The 21,709-nt window shown below is 43.7% G+C and overlaps 1 pseudogene; it reads left to right on the top strand.

Annotated features, from left to right (window-relative positions):
• The window catches only part of LOC114912125 (uncharacterized), a 91,707-nt pseudogene extending 70,373 nt beyond the window's left edge, over positions 1-21,334 (top strand).
• The last annotated feature ends 375 nt before the right edge of the window (positions 21,335-21,709 follow it).

Genomic DNA, 21,709 nt, shown 5'->3' with positions numbered 1-21,709 from the left:
GGTGTTAGTGTCTACTCCTGTACATAGTCCTGTGTTCCGCTCTGACTGGCTATTATGTAGCTTGTGCTTAATTTACCATGGGGGAATTCTGGAGGGTTCAAGGGGTGACCTCCTAACTATTGTGTGGAGATGAGGGGGCTTAGAGTGACCTGGGGGAACTCTGCAGTGTTCAGGGACTGCTTTGTAGTGTCTGAAGTATCTTTGTCAATGCTGTTATGAAAAAAAACATGTACATGGTCAATAAAGAGCATTTTCCAGAAACCTTGAGCCAGTCTCTAGTAGCTCCATAGGGGATGATACAAAATTATATATTGCATTTTAATATTTATAAATTCATATTCTAGTTTTAGATGGGAGGTGGTGTCGTGGCACAGTGGGTTTAGCCGGGTCCTGCTTTCTGTGGGTCTGGGGTTCGAGTCCTGCTTGAGGGACCTTGCGATGGCCTGGCATCCCATCCTGGGTGTAGAACCTCCCCTGACGGTCTTACGCCCTGCATTGCCAGGTTAGGCTTTGGTTCACCGCAACCCCAATTGGGACAAGCGGTTTCAGCCAGTGTGTGTGTTCAGCCAATATTCTAATTTTATGTTTCATGAAATTAGTTGAAAAACCTGACAGTCATTAAGAATGGTCACTTCAAATGTTCTCAGATTTCAAGACCAAGATTTTCAGATTTGGATCCATGCAGTCAACTAAGACCTTGCACTTATTTTTTAAAGTTGTTATATGGATAGTTCAAAAGTAGCCAGTTCACATTTCTGTTGTTATTTAGCTGATGTAATTGTACAACGACATTATCACACAAAGCAGAAAGTGCTTTATTAAAGGCTTATGTGTGATGTGCTTTACGGATTCTTTTTCAAAGAAGAATATGCTCCAAACCATTTTCACCATTTATAATGGTATAAAAATATTCTCTGCTCTTACACAATAGTGTACGGATGAAATCCAAAGTTGCTTGTAAGTCCAATAAGATTCTTTGAATAAATATCATACTATCAAGATTCTCTGCAGTTAAGACATACAAACAGGGGCAAAAACAAGGCACCAGGCACATCCAGGTACAAAATCTCTTTGAGCACACTGCAACGTCCACGCCTGGTGGCTTCAGTAATTTCCTCGACTTCTCCATTCCCTTATTGACCTACCCCATCTCTGTGTCTCCCTGGTTCTCCGACTCTCACCTGCCTTCTGACCACGACCTTCAGATTCTCCTCGAAACAACATTTGCCCCAGAAGACCTTTTGCCTGTTCCTTGGTTCTCGCTTTTTCCTGTGCCTTCTCAGCTTCCGCCTTCCCCGAGGCTGTGCACCTGCTCATGGGTCTGTTGCCCCGCGGCAGCCATGACAGAAGGTTCCACCTACACATTGGACCCAGCAGTGCTGGAACAAGCCCACTGTGCGGTCCTGTACCAAGGTAGGTGTCTGAAAAGACATGAACAAACATTGACCCGGCTTATGGAAGCATTCCAAGGGCTGGTCCAGGCGCTATAAGAGAAGGGGCTGGTAGACCCTCCCGCACCTGAGGGGAAAGCCCTCACCACACCTGCACCGGACTGCGCCTCGGTTTCTTCGCTAGTTTTTCAGGTAGTTTTTGGGCACCCCTCATCGGCTAATGCGGCTCCCACTCGCCTGATGGAACTCCGTGGCGGATTACTCCCTCGAGTTCCATACTCTGGGGGAACAGAACAACTGGAACGAGACTTCCCTCCTGGCGGGTTTCCGGAATGGGCTAAATTCCTGGCTACAGCCCGAACTCGCCTACTGTGGTGGACTGGATGGTGGATTGTGGAACAGTGTTGACTCATCATCCACATGGGATGATGAGTCAACACTGTTGCTGGCAGGATACGTCCTCTGGCCCAGGAGGAGAGACGGAACCAGTTTGAGGACAGCCTGTGCCTGTATTGCATCAACCCCAGTCATTTCCATGCAGTCTGTCCAATGCACCCAGGATCCCTGGTGAGAAGCTGTCCCTGTATGTGTACCCAGCTCACTGTGCTGATTGTCCTGTCATGGGTAGGGCAGTGGGTCAGCACACATGCGCTGTTAGATTCAGGTACTGTGGGCTGTTTTATTAATGGAGAGTTTGCTAAGGCACACCGCATACCCCAATGGGTGTGCGATGTAACACTCTGTGTAACTGTCCTCGATGGACAGCTGCTTGGAAAAGGGGTGGTGGAATCCAAAATCAAACCATTAAACCTATGAGTGGAGGCATGTCACTAGGAACATCTGGGATTTTACTTAATTTCCCCAGTGGTTCCTGTCATTCTGGGTTTCCTGTGGCTGTCTCTTCATGATCCTGTGCTCTGCTGGAGCAAGGGCAAATTGGTGGCATGGGGTCCTCAGTGCAGCAATGGGTGCCTGTCGTGGCCATGCTGAACCACTTCCATGGAGGGCTCCAATGCACCACCACAAGTAGACATCCTGAAGGACTACCAAGACCTCCAGGAAGTCTTCAGCAAAGAGCAGGTCATGACCCTACACTCCATAGGCCATGGGATTGTGCCATCAACCTCCTCTCGGGGAGAACACCTGTACCCCTCTCACTGCTGGAACAGGAGGCAATGTGAAGGTACGTGTCCGAGGCCTTGGCAGCGGGGATCATTCTGCCCTCTACATCCCTGGCCTCTGCGGGGTTCTTCTTTATTGGCAAGAAAGATGGAGGCTTCCGTCCCTGTATCGATTACTGAGGTTTTAACAGCATAACTATCAAATATCCCCATCCTCTGCCTGATTACAGCAGTGCTCAAACAGGTGCATGGGGCTGGATCTTTACCAAATTAGACCTCCGTAGTGCATACAACCTGATCCGGATCAGAGAGGGGGACAGGTGGAAGATGGCCTTCAGTACGACCCTTGGTCACTATGAGTACCTTGTGATGTCGTCTGAGCTGGCTAATGCATCCAGGATAGTTCAGGTGTTCGTGAACCACGTGTTGTAGGACCTGGCGAACAATGGGGTCCTTGTTTACCTGGATGGCATCCTGATCTACTGTTAGTCTAAGGAACAACACATTCAACAGGTAAGGGAAGTGCTGAGACATCTGCTTACTCCCTGCTTGTTTGTGAAGGCTGAGGAGCGCCTGTTCCATCAGGATTGGGTTGGGCTCTTGGGCTTCATCCTAAGCAGAGAGGGAGTGGCTATGGACCTCAGGAAACTCCAAGCCATGACCAACTGGCCCCATCCCAAGACCCTGAAAGCCCTGCAAAGATTCCTCAGGTTTGCTAACTTCTACAGGCACTACATCATCAGGTACTACAGTACCGTCGCTGCACTCCTCACAGTACTCACTGTGGGGGAAGGACCCCCGTCTCACCTGGACCGACTCAGCTCAGAAGACCTTTAAGTTGCTGAAGAAACTTTTTACTTCCGTGCCCATCTTCAGACACCCAGATCCTGCACTTCTATTTGTAGTGGAAATAGACGCATCAGTGGTAGGAGTGGGAGTGGTGTTGTCCCAACGTCAGGGATACCCGTGTGCCTACTATTCCTGAAAACTGTCCAGGGCTGAACAGAACTAAGATACTGGCAACCGTGAGTTGCTGTCCGTTAAATTAGCCCTTGAAGGGTAGCAACACTGTCCAGAGGGGGCTGTACACCCCTTCCTCACACTGATGGACCACAAAAATTTGGAAAACCTTCCGATGACCCAGCGTCTAAACCCTCAGCAAGCTAAGTGGGTTCTTTTCTTTACAGACTTTCGCTTCACAGTGACATACAGGCTTGGTAGCAAGAATACCAAGGCTGATGCCTTGTCCTGGATGCACGAGGACCCGTCAGCCTTGAATGCACCAGAACTTATCTTACCCAAGCACTGTGTGGTGGCCCTGCTGCAGTGGAATTTCTCCCAGAATCTCCAGCTGGCTAAAAGGATGGAACCGGGACCCCCAAGACACCTGCTGGAAAGCAGTACGTGCCACATCCATGAGATTGACTCTCCTGCAGTGGGTCCATGAATCCCTTGCGTCGGGCCACCCCAGGTTCAGTAAGACCCTTGCCCTTTGGAGAAGCAATTTGGGTAGCCCTCACGCTGAGAAGATGCCTGGGACTACATCCGAGTGTGTCCCACATGTGCCCAAGCCAAGACCCCTACCCAAAAGCCATCAGTTCTCCTTGAGCCTTTGTTAGTTCCAAGCCGTCCTTAGTCCCACATTGCCCTGGACTTCCTTGTGGACCTCCCACTGTTGGAGGGTAAGACCACCGTTCTTATGATTCTGGACAGGTTTTCAAAGGCTTGCGGTCTTGTCCTTCTCCCCATACTCCCTACAGTAATGGAAACGACAGGGCTGCTATTTCATCACATCTTCCCTATTTCTGCCCTGCCAGAGGACATTGTCTCTGACCAGGGACCCTAGTTCACCTCCTGGGTATGAAGATCCTTTTAGCTGTGATTGGAATTTTGGTGAGTCTTATGTCAGGCTACTACCCACAGGCCAACAGGCAGGTCGAGCAGTTGCAACAAGACATTAGCAGATTCTTTTGCAGTTATTGTGCACACAAGCAACAGCAGTGGGCCCGATACCGACTTTGGGCCAAATATACCCACAGCACACTGTCCCACACATCCACAGGTCTTTTACTGTTCCAGTGTGTCTTAGGCTACCGACCTCCATTGTACCTGCTGTGGACACCTGGTGCAAGGAGAGCACGGAGACTTGGCATGCAGTTCGAGACCACCTCTTGCAAAGCAACCAGAGGATCAAACTCCAGGCAGCCCACCGTCGGCATCCGCTGTCTTTCCTGCATTGCCAGAGGATCTGGCTTTCCACTAGAGACCTCTGACTGAAGTTGCCCTTGGAGAAACTCAACCCCAGGTATACAGGCCCATTCAAGGTGCTCTGCCGTGTCACCTTGTTCTCCTATCGCCTACAGTTGCCCCCACATCTGCGTATTAACCCAACGTTCCATGTGTCCCTCCTGAAACCCTGCGCCACCTCCCTGCACCAGCGGCCTGCCCTGCGCGAGGACTGTACTGTTGACCTAGATGACTGCACGTCAGCAGTAACCAGTTACATTAGCACCTGCATCGAGAACACTGTGCCCACCAAACAGATCCGGACATACCCCAACCAAAAGCCATGGATAAACTGAAGTGTGATCCATGCTGCATGCCCGCTCTACTGCATTCGTTTCAGGCAATGCCAGTGACTACAAGAAGGCCAGGTATGATCTTCGAAGAGCCATTAGGGCTGCCAAGAGGGAATACAGACTGAGACTGGAGTGTCATTACACTACTTCTGACACCTGGTGCATGTGGCAGGGATTACAGAATTTCACAGACTATCGGAGCAGAAGCAGGTGCGAGATCACTGACAGCCGAATCACACCTGACAAACAACGAATTCTTCGCCCATTTTGAGATCTTCAGCAATGAACCACTGGGTGCTAAACTGACTGGTGGGAACACACAGAACCCACCATTCACGGTCACATCTGCAGAAATGGCAAAGACTTTTGGGAAAACAAACCCAGGGAAATCAGCCAGACCAGACAACATCCCTGGACACATACTTAAGAGCCTGCTCATCAATGCTAGCTGATGTCTTCACGGATATATTCAATTTGTCCCTTGCACAAGCCTCGGTTCCCACCTGCTTAAAGAGGACCGCGATCCTGCCACTGCCAAAAAACAACAAAGCATCCTGCCTCAATGACTACCAAGCCGTTGCACTGACTCCAATAGTGATGAAGTGCTTCGAAAGAATTGTCATTAGGTACATCCAGACCATTACTCCAGACACTCGGGACCCTCTCCAGTTCGCATACAGACGGAACAGATCCACAGAGGATGCCATCAGCACAACAATACACACTGCCCTCACCCACCTGGAAAACAAGGACAGCTATGTTCAAATGCTGTTTATTGATTACAGCTCAGCATTCAACACAGTAATACCTTCGAAGCTCATCAACAAGCTTCACAATCTTAGTGTGCCACCCACCCTCTGCAACTGGGTTCTGGACTTTCTAATGGGCAGACCCCAGTCCGTTAGAATTGGGAACCACACATCCAGGTCAATAACCATAAACACAGGAACTCCGCAAGGCTGCGTGCTGAGCCCCATGCTCTACGTACTCGTCACTCAATTGTGTGGCCTCCCAGACAACACCCGCATCATCAAATTTGCTGATGACACGACAGTCATCGGACTGATAACGGAAGGTGATCAGTCGGCATACAGGAGGGAAGTGGCTGACCTAGTAGAGTGGTGCCATGACAACAATCTCTCCCTCAATGTCAACAAACAATGGAGTTGATAATAGACCCACGGAGAAGGAGGGAGCAACACTCATCAATGCGTATTGGTGAGACAGTGGTGGAGACAGTGAGCAGCTTCAGATTCCTGGGTGCTCACATTATTGAAGATCTCACCTGGTCTCGGGGGTGCAGTGGCGCAGTAGGTTGGCCCGGGTCCTGCTCTCCAGTGGGTCTAGGGTTTGAGTCCCACTTGGGGTGCCTTGCGACGGACTGGTGTCCCGTCCTGAGTGTGTCCCCTCCCCCTCTGGCCTTATGCCCTGTGTTACCGGGTAGGCTCCGGTTCCCTTTGACCCTGTATGGGACAAGCAGTTCAGAAAATGTGTGTGTGTGTGTGTCATCTGGTCAAGAAATTGTGTCAACATCTGCATTTCTTGAGAAGGCTGAGAAAATTTGACATGCCAAGCCGAATCCTCAGAAGCTTCTACAGGTGTGCAATTGAGAGCGTCCTCACCAGCTCTATCACAGTGTGGTTTGCAAGCTGCACAGTACAGGATTGTAAGGCACTACAGCGAGTGGTGAAAGCTGCTCGAACCATCACTGGAGAGTCTATACGAGGCCAGAACCATCAGGAGAGCCATTAACATCATCAAGGAAAGCAGTCATCCCCAGCACAGACTTTTCACACCCTTACCATCAGGCAGACACTACAGGAGTGTTAAAGCCAGAACTTCAAGGTCGAAAAACAGTTTTTACCCACAGGCCATCAGGCTTTTGAACAACACCCATCCATTGCCTCTCCACCCATCACAGCAGACACAATTCACCCTCTGAGCCTGAGAGGTGTCAACTACCCCCCATCCCTCCCACACACACATACATACACATGCACAACGCCAATATCATCAGACTACCTCCACATACCTTGCGTACGCAAATACACACCCTCCCTCAACTGCGAATAGATCCAATCTATCTCTGCAGGACTTTGCACATGTACGACTCATGTTTACATTGCGCACTGTACACTTTATATACATATATAACCTTGTTTCTTGGATTTTTTGCACCAATAGTAATTTTAGTAATTTTTGAAATTTGTGACCTTGCACCAATAGTAATTATTTGTAAATTTGTGATTTACGCCCTCTGTTCTCCTTGTGTTTTTTTCTTTCCTTATGTCCTTATAATTTATGTGATAGGCTGCTGAGAGGATTCAGAGTAAGAATTTCATTGTACGGTGTAACAAACTGTTTACTGTACACGACAATAAACTCTTGAATCTTAAATCTTGAAGATACTGCTCCACCCCTGCCGGTGCAGGTTGATGGAGCACCGGCCTATGCGGTAAAGGAACTATTGGACTCCTGCTGTGAAGGGGAGAGCTTCAGTATCTTATTGATTGGGAGGGTTATGGCCCGGAGAAGCGGAGCTAGGTGGTGGCGCAGAATGTATTGGATTCAGCTCTTATTGCAGCGTTTCATCGTGTTTATCTGGACTGGCCGGAGCCCTGGCCATAGGGGCGTTGCCCCCGAGGTCCACAGAGCAGCCGTTGCCACTCGTGGAAGGGCTTTACTGTCACGCCTCCGCATGGAGCTGTCCCACCTGTAGCAGATCAGGACACAGAGACATAAAAGCATGACACCCAGGCACATCCAGTCACAGAACCTTTTGGAGCACACTGCAACGTCTACACCTAGCATCTTCAGCGATTTCCTTGACTTCTTCATTTCCTTGTTGACCTACCCCATCTCTGTGTCTAACCCTAACCCGGTTCCCTGATTCTCGTCTGCCTTCTGACCGCAATCTTTGGATTCCCCTCAGAACGATGTTTACCCCTCGACGACTTTTTGCCTGTACCTCGGGTCTCACTCTTTCCTGTCCTTTCTCGGCTTCCACCTTCCACAAGGCTGTGCACCTGCGTATGGGTCTGTCAGCCCCCAGCGGCCATGACAATAATTCTGATTCCTAGAGGGGCTTTCATCTCATAGATGTAGCGCCACCCTCCATTTTGCCTACTTGAGGGTGGTGCCCTGGGTTCTATTCCAATAGAAAACCCAAACTCAGCTATTTCAACAACAAATTTAATAAATTCTCCAAACCCCCATAGAAATATTCAAACTGTTATTAACCCCAAATTGGAAATCCCCTCAAAACAAATGCAAACATAAAACAACCGAACAGAAAACACACGTACACTCACTATCTTACAACAAGCACGAATAACCTTGGTGCTACACACTTCTTCATACTCCGGAGTATTTAACACACGTAAAAACCCCTCGTTGCAGGCCTGGACGCAGCTCGTGTGCGTTGAGACCCGATGGGTCGCTTCACTCTTGCGAGCAAAAGAGGAAAAAAAAACCCGCAGTTTACCTTATCCCCGTCTACTCGCGTTCGGGGCGGATGAAAACTCCAGCGATGCCCGAGGAACTTCGCGCGTTACCGGTAGCACGAAGCGCTATCGGGTTCTCCTCAGTCCTCCTCCGTCACACCGGCATAGCAGTTCGACGAGACGGGCTGAGCCTGAAAACTTGTCGTTTTAACTGGACGTCTCATCGGACCACGAGGACACCACAGAAACTAAAACTCACCAACACAATCCAAATGCAGAGAAGTGATATTTTCTCTCTGGTTACTCGTCCAGCAACCAAAAAAATATCGCCTCCTGACACTCTGGAGCGCTCTTTCAAACACCTCCGTCTCACGCTCTCCTCTCTCTCAACCCTTCTAGAAAAGTCTCGAAACTTTTCCCATTCGTTCCATCCCCATTCTCTCATTGGTTCGGCACCAAACTGAACCCCCAATCAACTCACAGTGCGGGCAGAACTAGCACAACGTGTAGGTTGCACCTGTCCCAACATATGGTGGCAGGGCTTCAACCAAACTAGGACTCCAATTAATGAAGCTTTATTTAAACCTTCAAAATTAAACACGCAACCTAGTAGCGCTACAGGGCTACATAGAGTATCAACTTGCTGCATATTCTAATAAGAGCATATTCAATACTTTCAGTCTTCAGTTATAATAATGTTCAAAGGAATAAATCAAAACACACACACACTTTCGGAACCGCTTGTCCCGTACAGGGTCGCGGGGAACTGGAGCCTAAGCGGGACTCGAACCCCAGACCCACTGGAGAGCAGGACCCGGGCCAACCCACCGCGCCCCCCCTAAATCAAAACACACTGTCCAAAAATTGTACTTGGCACTAAACAGTGTAAACATGTTTTAACTGTGTTCTGAATAAAGGAGTAGATGGGTAGCTTGTGCGGTTCAGCTGATCATTATTTAATTTCAGCATTTGTTACTTTTTGTGTGCTGAACACTTTATTGCCAATCAAGGCGACATTGCCAGTCCACAGAAAGAGAGAAGTTGGAAATGGGAAAAGCATTTTTTTCTTTGTATTTGCCTCTGAGCATCTGCATCTGAAACTCTTACATTGCAAGGCCATGGTACAGATATGGGAATTAATAAGGATGATGGGAGAGCTGGCACTTCTCAGCTTCCTCATGAAGTGAAAACTGTTGTTTCTATGCTCTGGTTGTCGTGTTAGTGATCTATGTAAGGCCAGCAGACATCTGTACACCCAGGAACATAAAAGTTACAGTCTTCACTGCAGTCTCATCTGTTTATGAGAGATAATCATCTTGTGGTGTTCTAAAGTCAACAATGAGCCCTTTTGTATTGCTGACATTGAAGGGAAGACTCAATCCAGCCAATTACGAGTAGTCTATTAAGTCTCACACATTACTGCAGTTACACTGTTTTTGTCTACACTAGAATACAGTCCTTCCAATGTAAATCCACTCTAATAACTGGCCAGCCATTCATGTTTTGCATTTTATAACTGACAAATTTCATTAGGCAAAACTTGGAGTTGATAGGTATTTACTCACAGTTTCACCTGTAGTTCAAGAAAGCATCACATATTGCTCTGAGCAATGAGCCGTACAAGACTCAAATTGTTTCACTCACACAAAGAAAAATGGGCCTCTCACCACACATGGTTTGGGGGATAAAGAAAAAATTTTAACCTGGGTACTCATCTTAAGGCACAGGAAGATTTGCCAATTTACCTCAATAAAATTAATAAAATTGTGCAATTAGTCTGCTGACCCTAATTGTTGCACTGTCGGAAAAGAAAAAAAACAAAAAAAAAAAGCAATACTTGTTTGTTAAATGTGCAAAATATGAAGTATGGCATAAAAAAATTTAAACTGAAGGATAAGCATAAGACTTTCTCGCAACATAAACAAGTCCCTAGAGTATGTATAAGAAATTTAATTCTGCACATTATACATATGGGTCAACATACAAATAAAAATTCACAAAAATCTAGGACTAATAAATTTACATTTATTATTCAAAATATAATCCTGTTTTGGCAAGAAACTGCCAGCTCTTCTTTAAAAGAAAAAAAAAAAAATAAATAAGTTAACACCAATGAAGATGGCCTTTCTACAGTGGGCAGAAAATGTCACAGTTTAAGCTGGATCAAACCCATAATTAAATCCATCCTTGAAAATAATTTTAGGCAGCATTACATACAAGGTGGCAATGCAAACAAAGAAAACAAAATATGTCAACAATGGCAAAAATTTAAAAATTTATTTGCTGTTCAGATCTTTAAAAACAGTTGAATAAAACAAATCCTTTTTAGACTACAAGAAAAGAATAAAGGAGGGAACTGGGGATGAGAAAAGTGCCATGATTTCATCCGGAAGTAGAAGGTGGACTCAATTGCGGAGTACACAGGAGAGTATTGAGGAACAGGACAGGAACCGAGGTCGGGGACAGGCGTGGGTCTTCATACTGCAAACGTCGTTTACCAGGAAATTCAGAATCGTGGTCAGTGAACACAGGCAATAGGTCGAACACCGATCAGACCACAGGAAGAGCAAACAAGGTTCCGCATCCTTCTCTGTTTGCGTTTGCCTTATATCCTGCCAGGTCCAGGTGTATCTGATTATGGTGATGGCGTGGGTGTGGCAAAAAGTCAGTTTTATTATGAGAAAAAAAATCCCATAGGAGTGAAAAAAAAAACAATGTGGTTTACAAGACCACTGGTGAATTAAGTACTACAATAGGTTTGGCTCACCAAGCAGAGCAAATTAGCAATTTTAAAGATCAATAAGTTTGATTGGCCTTTACAAGTCAGTCAAGGAAACTCTTTGGCATTCTCTTTTTTTAACACTAATATCAAACAGCAGGAGACAGTCATTGTTCATTCCACCAACTACAACATAGAAGTAAATATACAACAGTCAACAGTTAATCCTTGTAATTATAAATAATAATGATAAACTATAGTAATAAATAAAATTAATAACAAAAGATGTTACTGCTTTTGACAGACAATCTTCTTTAGAATTGAGACCTGGACACTGGTGGAGATTGAGAAAATAGTTTCTTCTGGGACTTGGCACCAGACTTCTGGGTGGGGTGGATGCTACACACACACACACACACACACACACACACACACACACACACACACTTTCAGAACCGCTTGTCCCTTACGGGGTCACGGGGAACCGGAGCCTACCCGGCAACACAGGGCGTAAGGCCAGAGGGGGAAGAGGACACACCCAGGACGGGACGCCAGTCCGTCACAAGGCACCCCAAGCGGGACTCGAACCCCAGACCCACCGGAGAGTAGAACTGCGGTCCAACCCACTGCGCCACCGCACCCCCCGGGGTGGATACTAATCACAGCAAAAACTGAAGTATAAAAATATAGCTGAAGCAATTAAAAGGAAATCAACCAATAAACTCAGAGCAGCGCTCAGGTCTGGGCAGAAAGGACAGCTATCTCATCTCTGGGTCTCATTCTCTGCAGGAGAAATTTAAACAGATTATTATGGATGATTAAGTTAATTGTCAGGTGTTGGCAGTTGAGTTTTCCCTCCCTTCTGTGCTGTCACAGCTGGAGCGTGCCACATTACTCTTTTTTAATTATTATTTATTCATTTAGCAGGTGCTTTTCGTCAAAGCAACTTACAGTATTAGCTTGGTATATTTTATTTATTTACCTTTTTTTAAAGCTGAAATTCACAGAGCAAATCTAACTCAAGGGTATCATAGAAGGAGCAGGGAATCAAATCCTTTAATTGCCGTGCAGCAGCTCGAACCACTACACTCCCTGGTGCTTTTTTGTAACATTGCAAAGACACAAGCACAGTCAGTGTTTGTTGCTTTATGAAGATATTTTTTAATATGATATTGCTCATCCAATTATATAAGTGTAGATATTAATTAGATATTAACTGTAATATGTTTTTTTTTTTTTTAGAAGGTCAATGGCTAGTGTGAATTCAGCCTAAATTTATGGAGTAGACATACATTGCAGAATATCTGACATGGATTTTAGTTGCAGTTTTTCTAGGATATTCTATGAAATGGGGGCCTATGGATACTGTTAGGAGTAATGAAAAATACAAGAATTTTTCCATTGTTTAGAAAGAAATAGTCTGTATTTCTGTTTTTTACTTAAATATGAAAAGATAATTATTTAATCATGTTACAGGTTTTCTGTCCTATATGGTCTGGCCTCTGCACTCAGTAACTGCGCATGTGTGATTGAATGAGTGTATAGGGCTCCTCTGCAATGGACTGTTGTTCTGTCTGTAACGCACCCAACCTAGCTAAGAATCCAAAGCTTTCGGTATAGGCTTCAGACTTTTGAGGCCCTGCATTGTGACGGTTATCAGTAGTGAATAAGTGAGTCAGTGAATGTTCTAATTATAGACTATAGAAAGATTTATTATGGATCATATAGAATGCACTAAGATAACAACAAAGTTTTGTTTAGACTTTTCTCTTGGTTATGAAAAATAACACAGAGAGTGGATCGATAATTGTGAACCATTATTGTGAAATGAGGATTTTTATTATTATACAAATGCCATTGTGTTGTGTTGTAATATGGTATACATTTGACTTTCGATTACTTCCTTAGCTCTACATTAGGCCCATTGTGGTGGTATTTCTTTGAGGATTACCTAGAAAGGAATATCTAGTTCTATGCTGCATATAATTTTAGTATTACTAATACTTTTTACTATACTAATTTTACTGTGCTTGATTATGGATGTATCAGCACGGTGGCAGAGCAAGTAGCACTGTTGCCTCATAGTGCCTAGGTGGTGCAAGAGGGCATGGGTTCAATCCCTGCTCAGTCTGTGTAGAGTTGACATGTTCTCCCTGTGTCTGCATGGGTTTCCTCCAGGTACTCTGCTTTCCTCCCACAGTCCAAAGACATGCTGGTTGGGTTTCCTCATAGTATGTGAGTGATTGAAAGAGTGTGTTCCACTGATGTATGGATAACTGACCCACTGTAAGTAGTGTATCTAGCAGTGTAAATTGACTTGGTGAATAAGGTTCATGGGCTGATAACAGTACATAGAGTTCGTTGGAAGTGGCTTTAGAGAAAAGCATCTGCTAAATATATAAATATCATTTCTACACACACACATTGACTGAAACTGCTTATCCCAAGCAGGGTTGTGGTGAGCTGGAGCCTAACCTGGCAACACAGGGTGTAAGGCTGGAGGGGGAGAGGACACCAGTCCATTGCAAGGCACCCCAAGCAGGACTCAAACCCCAGACTGCAGACATAGGCCAAACCTACTGTGCCACCATGCCCCCTGCATATTATTGCTATCAGAGGAAAAAGAATAAAAAAAAAAAAACTTTTACACCTGAAAGCCAAAGAAATTAGTCTGTAATGAAAAACATTGGACTATACCGTTGGTTACCAGCCTAGAGTGGAAATTGAAATACACGCAGCTATGGCATCTAAATTTAACCTGCCTTCCAGAAAAACAGAGTATCTTTGGTTCAATAGTTAGTGGTGGCTACTGGTCATGTGCTAAAGTTTAATAAGCTCCCCTGCAGATTTATGACACCCTGAAAAGTAGTAGGTTGGTTGTCCTAGAACAGCAGAGGCACTTAGGCTTTAGTGTCCAAGGGGCCTCCAGCATGGATCAGCTCAGTGACACTCCGTGACTCCTTTTCATGAAATGTGAAACAAATAACAACAAGAGAAAAGAGGAACAGAGGCTTGGTCTGGTAGCTGTCCTAGGCCTTGCAAGACCTGCTCCATGCCACATGTCTGTAATGGTCATTACTGGGTAGGAGACAGCCACATAATGAGCAAAGGGCTGACTGCTGTCTCCTATGTTCAACCCTGGACAGTTCCCATCCTAGTCTCTGTTAGAGTTTTTACGCCTAATAGAAGCAGGAAATGTCATGTGATTGTCTGCAAACACAGGCGTTTATTAAAAAGAATTCTTCAGACTGTAGGACTGTGGTTCTTAAAAGCCTGTCCAGCACATGATTAAGTCTGCCAAAACTTTGCTTCTCTCAAGTACTTTTTACACATTGCTAAGATTGCTTCATATAATAAAAGAAGACTTTAAAAAATATTGTTAAAAATGGAAATTTTCTCTGAAGTCTCTACATGTTGTACATGAAATCAGTAATTTTACAACATATATACAAATAATGATTTTTGGTGTTTCCGGACATCTCCAAAAAATTAATAGCAACAAACAAATTATGAACTGGTCATTAATTTTAAATCATGTGGCAAAGGTTTAAAATGCTGAGAACAGTATGAATTACACACACACAGATTTTCTGAATCGCTTACGCCATATGGGGTCGCGAGGAACCGGAGCCTACCCAGCAACAGAGGGCGTAAGGCCGAGGGGGAGGGGACGCACCCAGGACGGGATGCCGGTCCGTCGCAAGGCACCCCCAGCGGGACTCGAACCCCAGATCCCCTGGAGAGTAGGACCTGGTCCAACCCACTGCAGCACCGCACCCCCTGGTATGAATTAGTATGTAAAAATTCTAGTAAAATTAAATTGCTCAAAATCTCCAAAATTTTCATTCATTCTTCAGAATACGTAGGATGCCCCCTTACGATAAAGCCAGTAACCCAGTAATCTGTGAACATGTCTGTATCCCCATTTTAACAGTAAATTAAGCTCTCTGAAGTTTAAACTCCTTATTCCAGTTAGTTAAATATTGTATTGTTCCGTTCCAAAAAAAAAAAATCCTCCTTAATCAAATGAAATAGAAATATTGGTTGCTGAAATTCACCAATTCAACAATGTAATAAGTGGTTTAAATGTCTCTCTCCCTGTCATGAAACCACAACACATATGAAGCCTGTCAAAATGCTTTGCACAATTTTGCCATCATAATTTGAACGTAACAGAAGTTTGGTTTCTTCTGTCTTCTTTAACTTGTATGTTTCAATTCCATGCACATGGGGTCTTTTGTGAATACTTTAGTTGATGTAACCGGGTGCAGCAACAATAGCTGCTGGCAGGAATACCCCTAATAACTGAACTCTAGCCCTAATGAACGATGTAAACATGGTATTTTCAGAAGCCAAAAACAAAACTGTAGTTCCTTTTCCTCTAGCAACTGTGCTGCATTATAACTCTAAAAACAACCACTGTCAAACAGTAATTAAATGTGCCATAAATCAATGTTGTAATGATAATTAGTAAAGCAACTGGATAAAAGCCGTACTGCTAATAAAGTATCCATAAGGGCTGGTGTTGTGATGAAACCAAAAGTAGTAGTGTCAAGTCAGCATGTTATCCCAACACAGACTGGCTGAATATCTTTCAATAGTGCTATTATAACATGCAGTGCCTTACAAAAGTATTCAGATGCTTGAAAAATTAATTAATTCAATCAATCACAAGTGGTACTCCTTTTTTTCTTCTCTGCAATGTCTTATTTGAAATGTATTATTTTTTAAGATGACATTTATGTCAGAAAATACTCATAAGAAAACAATGAAATATGCTGTTTGCGTATGTATTCAATCTGTGTTGTGGAACTTCCAAGTCTATCCAGATGAAAAACAATTGCACTGATGAGGACAAAGTTGCATTACAATTGGTCTCTATCTATCAAAGCCCATCTGGAATTAGCCAGGAAGCATAGGAGTGGAAGGGGGTGCAGTGGGTTGGACCAGGTCCTGCTCTCCAGTGGGTCTGGGGTTCAAGTCCTGCTTGGGGTGCCTTGCGATGGACTGGTGTCCCGTCCTGGGTGTGTCCCCTCCCCCTCTGGCCTTATGCCCTGTGTTGCCGGGTAGGCTCTGGTTCCCCATATGGGACGTGTGCGTGCGTGCATAGGAGTGGCCAAGCAGTGCTGTGAGAAAGGTAGACTTTTCAAGTCCAAATTCAAAGTGTCATTTGTGGTACAAAGCTAACATTGCCCATGCCTCAGGAAACACCATACCTGCGGTGGCCATCATCATGCTCTGGGGTGGTTTTTCATCAGTGGGGACAGGTCAACTTGTTAAAATACAAGTAAGAATAGATGGAGCAAAATACAAAGGTATATTGCAAGTGAACCTGCTTCAGTCATTTGAAATACTAAAGCTTAGGAGAAGTTTACCATTCAGCAGGACACTGATTCTAACCTCAAGGCCATAGCAAATATTAAAATAGCTCAACGATTAAAAAGGTAAATGTCCTACAGTGGCCCAGTCAAAGTCCTAAAATCAAACTCACTGGGAATCTGTTGCACTGAAAAGCATGTCCATAGGCATCATCCAACTATCCTGACATCTTGGAGTTAAAATTGTTTTTCTTAAAATAGTTTTTGACTGTACAAAATATATATTTAAATATATAATATCTGAAATAAACTTAAATTTCGAAATAAACTTATAAAATGAATAAATGATTATGACTTACATACCTGATTCTACATATCTACTTAGTGTAACTCATGCAGTGTGGAATTCCCTTATTTTTGCAAATGCAATTTTTTCCGCTTTTCTACTAAATGCATGATTTCCTCTAAACCAACATATGGGACATTGATTATTACACACTAGTTACGCTAGATGAAAAAGACTGGTTCTCATTAAATTACTCTTTCCTGGTAAAACTAAGGCACACAATGGGTTCACATACTTTCAAGCAGCACTATATATCTCTGCAATTCTCTTCCCTCACATTTTTTTCGAAGTTGTTCCTAAACATTTAACTTGACACAAATCTTTCCAAACTGAGATATTGACACCTTTTGTTTGCAATTCAAATTTACCTCATTAAAAACAAAAAAGCAAAAGTAGCTGAGACTGTGCATGTTATTCTATCCTCAGTCTGCACTCTAAAATGGGAAAATGAGGGTGTTTGTGCTACAGGAAAGCAGATTTCAGTGAAAACTGACCTTTATTTAATAAATGCAAATTGCTGGACCTTTCAAAACTAATCAACATCACAAAAGAGGTTAAACAAACATTTTCCAAAAAGTATGAATGTAGTACAGACAAAAATTTAAGTACATTGCAATTTTCCCCATAACTGTCTGAATTTCACATTGTACACAATTCAACAAATATAAATTTAAAAATAAAACTTATGGCAATACATTTTAACAGCTCCGCTTTACTATTCTGTCAGCAGTGATGATGCCAGTAACAAATTAAGGAGACAAGACTCTGGCAACACATGTTTTTTGATTACACTGTGGCACATATAACAGTACTCTTCACAGAGTGCATGGTTATGCAGGCACACCTTTGACAATATAGGGGTGGCTGACACAGGTCCTTCCAGCAATTAATAAGATAAGCAAATTCTTAAATACAGACTACAGGACAAAGTTTTTTCAGAAATAAGCAAAAAATAAAACAAATATTCATAGTAAGACAACAACAAGAAATGGCATACATTTTGCATATCAAAGAGATTCCTATGAGGAGCAGTGATTTGTGGGAGGACCCTCAATGCCCATTGACATTAGAGTACAAAACAAAATATAATTAGCATCACTGAAATGTTCAAAATCTGACAATTGTCTCTAATCCTTTGTCTTGAAGTAGCTATCATTTGCTTTCATAATAACTTTTAAAATATCTGGTTTTTGATGAGGGGGGTGCGGTGGCGCAGTGGGTCGGACTGCAGTCCTGCTCTCCGGTGGGTCTGGGGTTCGAGTCTTGCTTGGGGTGCCTTGCGACGGACTGGCGTCCCGTCCTGGGTGTGTCCCCTCCCCCTCTGGCCTTACGCCCTGTGTTGCTGGGTAGGCTCCGGTTCCCCGTGACCCCGTAAGGGACAAGCGGTTCTGAAAATGTGTGTGTGTGTGTGTGTGTGGTTTTTGATGAAAGTTGTAGCAGGAAATTACCCAGCATGCTTCACCAGCTGTTCTGCGCCAATTCCGATGGGTTTTGTGGGTTGCTTTGTTTTCCTGTAAAGTTTATTCCCTCCGAGTTCTCTTAGACTGAGAACTGAAGACTGGACAGGCCAGGTCATTATTCTTTTAGTTGTCTCTCTTGTTCTCTGTTCATCAGATAACACAACACCATAACATTTTTCAAAGTTCTTAGTCATGTTGATTTTTGCCTGATTTATGTTTCGTTAAAGCTTACTGATTACAAAAATATCACAAGTTCTTTGAAAATGTCAGTTTTAATTTGGTACTTTATATTTCCTAAAAGGTATTGGAATATTTGGTGCTTGGAACCTGGTACCAAAATTCACCAAAATTTGCTAATTTCAAGAATGTGGAATATTTTTTCTAAAAATTGTCATATAGTAAAAACTAATGCCAAAAGTATGCTTGATCTAACAAACTGAATGGAAAATGTGAAAAACTTTATATAAATTTTTTGTTATATTATGTAATGCTTTTGCAGTTTTAAAGGGCACATGTCATGCTAAAGAATGAAAGATTTCCAGACTAGCTATAATTTTCATGTAATGGAATGCTACTCCATTAAGCTATCTTAACCATGTTGATTGACTTTGCATTGAACTTGGTAAAGATCTCCAAATTTATCACCCCAAAACATGACACTCATGAATACATACTTAGCTGCGATAACTACCCAGGTCCTCTCTCTCTGCATCTCACACTGTGGCACAAATCACTTTGGAGACTGGGGTAACTGACCAGCTGCTTGATTATTGTACAAGTGCTTGGTGCTCAGGAAAACAGTTGGTTTTGAAATGCTCACTCTTGTGCTCAGGGCTGGGGATGACTGTGGATGAGTTGGGGTACAGGTCACCTCTTTTCTCTCACTGTCAGGGAGATGGAATAAAAAGAGTAAGTGATTAGGAAGAGTATGTGCAGGTCCTTCCTTCTCAATTCCCCTCTTTCCACTTTCCAGACAGGGCGTGTCACACACACTCAGTACTTAGAGCTAAACATTTCAAATTTTCTCTCATCCATCCATAAGACTTCAAATCTTCAGACTTTTAGATTCTGTTTTTTTTTTTTTCTCTCTCTCTTCCTCTTATTCCTCTTATTCTACATTCTTTCTTTGAAGCAATTCTTCTGGCAACATTTAGCTGAGCTTGTATTTCAAAAGCAATTAATTGTACATTCTGCAGACTTGTGACTCAAATGAACTTGGACTCTGATTCTATGAGAGTCACCTTTGGCCTACCTGACCTTTTCTGTTATTATGAGTACCACTTTCTGCAAATGTTTTCATTGTCTTGGTCACAGAAGCTAGACCTTCACAAGATTCTTGTAATTTGTCTTAAAGATCAACTTATAAGTGAAAGCAACTTTCTTAAAGTAATCAGGGCATTTTTTTTGGTGTACTTCCCTTGGGATCTTGTATCCCCAAAATTACTGCAGTGATCTATAGCCCACAGTTTTGTCTTATTGGCTGTAGTGATCATTAGTGTGACATGTACAAAAAGCAAATGAAATAGCATGATCTAAACTTTATTGTGTTCATTTTGCATAGATTAGCAAGGCGTTGTTTAAAACTGGTTTAAAAGTTAGTATAGACATTTCTTTATGTATTTGTATGCAGTTGTAAAACCAGAAGCCAAGTGCACAAGCATTACTAAGGGTGAAAAGACAAACAGCCCAGTCTCCCTCATCCCTTATCTGTCAAAAACTCTAGAACGGGCGGCCTGTGATCAAATATCTAAATTCCTCACCCTGAACTATCTCCTTGATGGATATCAGTCTGGATTCAAAGTTGCTCACTCGACTGAGACAATGCTCTTGGCAGTGTCTGATGTTCTCCAGACAACTAAAGCGGCCCCCTTCTCCTCGATCCTCATCCTCCTCAACCAGCCTACAGCATTTAACACTGTCAACCCCCAAATTCTACTCTCCTCTCTTCATCAGCTTAGTATCAAAGGAACGGCACTAAGATGGCTTGAGTCCTACCTATCAGACAGATCCTATGAACTTGTCTGGCGGGGCTCCATTTCTTCTCCTCTACATGTCTCAACTGGTGTCCCGCAGGGCTCGGTACTGGGCGCTCCGCTCTTCTCAATGTACACCTCCTCCCTTGGCTTTGTCATCGTCTCCCATGAATTCAAATACCACTGCTAAGCTAATAACACTCAGCTCTTCCTCTCATTTCCACCTGGAGCATCAGCCATTTCCACACGCATTGCTGTCTGTCTGTCGAGTAGACAGATGTGCATAGATGTCTGATCACCACCTACAACTCAACTTCTCTAAACAGAGATCCTACACCTCCCAGCTGACCTGTCTTAGTATCATGATCTCTCAATCAAACTGGACAACTCATTCATTTTGCTGACCTCCTCAGCTAAGAATCTGGGAGTGATGATTGACTCGACTCTGCCACAACCCGGACCTGCAGATACATCCTGCATAACATCATACTGTCCTTACCTCACAACAGACTCTGCCCAACTACTTGTCCACGCTATGGTGGCATCCCGACTGGACTACTGCAACTCTCTTCTGTCTGGCTTTCCCGTCACTGCCATCCAATCTCTACAGCTGATACAAAACGCTGCTGTCCAAATTGTTTTTGACTTGCCAAAACATTCTCATGTATCTCCCCTACTCGTTTCTTTGCATTGGCTTCCTATAGCTACTCGGATCAAATTTAAGACTCTGATTATGGCCTACAAATGCATCAATAGAACTGCTCCCAGCTATCTATAGACTTGATCATCCGCTACACCCCAACCAGACTGCTTCACTCTTCCACATCTGTCTGTTTGGTGGTCCCACTCATGAGGAGTAAAGCACGAAGGTTCTCAGTTCTGGCTCCGTTGTGGTGGAATGACCCCCCCCCCCCATCTTTCAGAACTGTTGAATCTCTGTCCACATTCAAAAAGGGTCTTAAAACTCATCTCTTCCAGACTCACTTCACCCATAACGTTTTAAATTCATGTAAAGTGTAAATGTTCATGCACTATAACTTTAAGATCAAGCACAAATAAACCTTTACACAGCTACTCCTGTAATGCAATGTACATTTTTCTATATATCTCAAAAAAGTAGAAAATGTTACTGGGAAGGTAATTTGGAATTGTGGATATTCGGATAGGAAGTTTTATGCAGATACTCGTGTGATGAAGACTGGTTCATATGGTAGAAAGAAACAAACAAACTGCACTGAAGAATCATGCATCTGCACCTCTCTTTCTGCTAATGTAATGCACACATTGTGTTTTTTTTTAGATGTACGTTGCATTGGACAATAGTGCCTGCTAAATGAATAAATGTAAATGTATTACTAA

The sequence above is a fragment of the Scleropages formosus genome, chromosome 13, assembly GCF_900964775.1.
Source record: "Scleropages formosus chromosome 13, fSclFor1.1, whole genome shotgun sequence".
Taxonomy (NCBI): Eukaryota; Metazoa; Chordata; class Actinopteri; order Osteoglossiformes; family Osteoglossidae; genus Scleropages; species Scleropages formosus.
Note: the sequence above shows the minus strand (reverse complement) of the source record. Positions and strands in the feature narration are given on the sequence as shown.